Source organism: Lepus europaeus, chromosome 14 (assembly GCF_033115175.1).
Source record: "Lepus europaeus isolate LE1 chromosome 14, mLepTim1.pri, whole genome shotgun sequence".
Classification (NCBI taxonomy): Eukaryota; Metazoa; Chordata; class Mammalia; order Lagomorpha; family Leporidae; genus Lepus; species Lepus europaeus.
The window spans coordinates 80,846,800-80,850,094 of NC_084840.1; the positions used below are offsets into that span (position 1 = coordinate 80,846,800).

Consider the following 3,295-nt stretch of genomic DNA (forward strand, 5'->3'; position numbering starts at 1 on the left):
CTTTTCACAGGGAAAAGAGACTTAGGATCTCAGACATCTGGCCCAGACAGGGATTACAATAGGTTGCCTGGGAGACTTTATGTGTTTGGGATATTTTTCTCCCATCATTCTTCTGTAACTGGCCATTACCACCTTCCCATCCCACACTCAACACCCCACACCCCACACCCCACACCCCATACCCCTGCCCAGCCATCTCAAGCCCATACTTCTCTCTGTAGCTAAACTTGCTGTTTAAGCTTCAACCACCTTCCCTTGAGTCTTAAACTTTTATACGGATCCCTTATTTCTACAAATAAGTATGGATGTATTTTTATTCCGTTAACCTATGAATTGCTGGTTTATTTCATAGACTAAAATTATTGAAGCTTCAGAAGGAAAAGAGAGAAGGCAAAACTTCCATACAATGCTACTACTAACAGCAATCATTTACTGAGGCATTTACCACATCATGCACACAATCATACTTATTCTTCATAACAACATAATAAAAGATAGTATTGACCTCATTTTGCAAATAAGAAAACTGAAGTATAAAAAGTATGGTAACCCTCTAAGATCACTGAGCTGGTGAGGTCAGGGCGGAACCTATTCTCTAGATAATACAGTCCGACCTCACCTTTCGGTGCTACACAGTGTGCTAGTTATAGCTGGTGCTACAAGCTGTACTGGAACCTGTACTAGTTTTCTTTCCCCAACCCTTGCATCATGACTGGAAGTCTCCCTGCCATGAGAGCTGGTAGGAAAATTCTAGAGAAGGCATGAGGGGTCAGGACCACTGGGAGGGCGGCAACATTCATTTGCCCTTCTAAGCACTGTTGGCAGTGTCTTCATTAGCTTTGGGATTCTCCAAGGACTTCCTGTCTTCTGGAAACTGGAGATTTGTTCAAGTCCCGGGCAGGTGGCCATTACTAGCTCCTTCCCAAATGCTTTGCCATGGTGGCCAAGAAAATTGCTTCATTAAGTCTTGAAGTTTTCTTTCCTTAGCTCTGTGTCCCAACAGCCTGAACAGATTCCGGTTTTCCCAGCAGGGTGCTCTCTGCAGCCCAAGAAGCAAGATGCGCATTCATCCCCCTGGGTTGCGGGAGGGCTCTACTGAGGTCCAGCAGAGTGGCAGGAGCTGAGAAATACTACATCCCAGGCCCCAGGGGACGGACGTTCCAAAAGCTGCTTCAATCTGAGCTATAGGAGTCGGCAGCCAGTGTATTCCTGGTCCATTGTCATGACTCACACTGATGTTCTGAAACATGAAGCCAAAGACCCACAAAGCCCAGTCATCCCCAAGGCATGCACTGCCCAGAATGTCTTAGTGTACTCTGTCTCTCCCTCTCTCTCTAACTGTGCCTTTCAAATACATATTTTAAGAAAGAAAAAAAAGGACCCCTCTTTGTGGGGAAGGCAGCAAGCTCTTTAGGTGGCCTCGCTGGAAGGAAACAATTCCATGACGTTGTCTTGGCCCCAGTCTCTCATCCTAGCTCCCCGACGGGATAAAATGATGCCTGACGTGAGTGAAAGAGAAAAACCTGGGGCCGGGGTTGTGGTGCAGCGAGTTAAGCCGCAGCCTGGGCCACATGCACCCCATATTAGCGCTAGCTCAGGCACCAGCTGCTCCACTCTGATCCGCTCTCTGCTGAGGCACCTGGGACAGCAGCAGAACATGGCCTGAGTACTTAGGCACCTGCACCCTTGTGGGAGACCCGGGTGGAGTTCCAGGCTTCTGGCTTCAGCCTGGTCTAGCCCTGGTGGATGCAACCATTTGGGGAGTGAACCAGTGGACGGAAGCTCTCTCTCTCTCATTTCCCTTTCAAATAAATGAAATCTTAAAAAAGCAAATCTCAGAGGTCATGGCCCTAAAAAAAAAGAAGAAGAAGAACTGTGCCTCGCCCCCGTCCCACCAGATTGCTACTGTGATCAGCTCAGCCTTGGACCTGTACTTCCCAGAGGGCTGCGGTGTGGATGTCCTTGCCGAGCTGGGCTGATACTACGTAACCTCGGCCTTCACCGTGGCTGTCAGCAGCGTTGCCAAGAAGGAGGTTCTCCTGGACCAGCCCGGCAGGGAGGAGGAAAACGGCTCCACCCCCAAGACCATCGTGTATCACCTCGCCAAGGGCGTGTACGGGATCTTCAACTCAGTCCTGTTTGACAGCGTCTGCCCAACCCCCATCTTACAGAAGAAACCATCCGCGGAGCAGCCTGCGGGGCCCAGCGGCCGAGGGCTGTGACTGCGTGGCCGAGGGCCTATGGCTGCCACAACTATACGTAGGGGACTGGCTGGAATTTGACAACATGGGCGACTACACCACTGGCACGGGTTCCCTCCTCAAGGGGACCCAGGCCTGTGGCATCACCTATGCCATGTCCCTGGTGGCTTGGGAAGCGCTGCGAGGGACGAGGAGGACGCCGAGGGCGTGTGCAAGCCTCTGTCCTGCGGCTGGGAGAGCACAGACACTTTGTGTGTGGCCCCCCCCCCTCCCCCCCGTCTTCACCCCGGCGAGCATCATGTGAGCGGCCCGGTCCCCCCTGGAGAACCCCCGCGGGGCCCCAGCGATGCCTCTGGGAGAGGTGGGGCAGGCAGCGAGCAGAGCGCCCTGCGGCCAGGTGCCTGCTCTGCCGCCTCCACACTCCGCCTGTAGTTTCTGCCCTGTAATAGGACCAGTCTCACACTCGCTGTAGTTCAAGTATGCAACATAAATCCTGCCCTTCCAGTCGTGTCTGCCTCCTGTGCCGCGCAAGGGCCTGGTCAGCCAGGTGTGTGTGTGTCTGTGTGTCGGGGGGAGGGGGTGCAATACGGGGTCTCCCGCCATCTCCTTCCTCCCTTTGTAAATATGAAGCAAATAAATATTTAGTTTTCTTATTAAAAAAAAAAAAAAAAAAAAACGAGACCTGGAGACCAGCCAAGTCCAGCCCTTTGCTGAGCTGTGCATCTCTGCAATGAAGAACTCGACACAGTCAGAGGTGTTTACGCAGAGTCATCCAGTGACGTCACTGGAAGTCCTGGCAGCCTCCTGCTGCCTCCCTTCCTCTCCGAGAAGAGGGGAGTAGACCGTCTTTGACTGTAATGACACTCCCTCTGCTTCCTCCCTCCATTTGGAGAAAGAAATCTCTGTTGCACATTGGGTATTTAATTCATGTGCCCCTAAATCCCCTCACCCTCAAATTTTATTTTTTTAAAGTTTTATTTATTTATTTGAAAGGCAGAGTGATGCAAAAAGAGGAGGGAGTGTGAGAAAGAGGGGGAGAGAGAGAGAGAAAGAGAGAGAGAGAGAAATCATTCATCCTCTGGTTCATCCTGCAA

General features: G+C 51.4%; 1 pseudogene; it reads left to right on the forward strand.

Annotated features, from left to right (window-relative positions):
* Nucleotides 1-1,844: 1,844 nt before the first annotated feature.
* Nucleotides 1,845-2,505, forward strand: LOC133773480 (antizyme inhibitor 2-like; annotated as a pseudogene).
* Nucleotides 2,506-3,295: the final 790 nt, after the last annotated feature.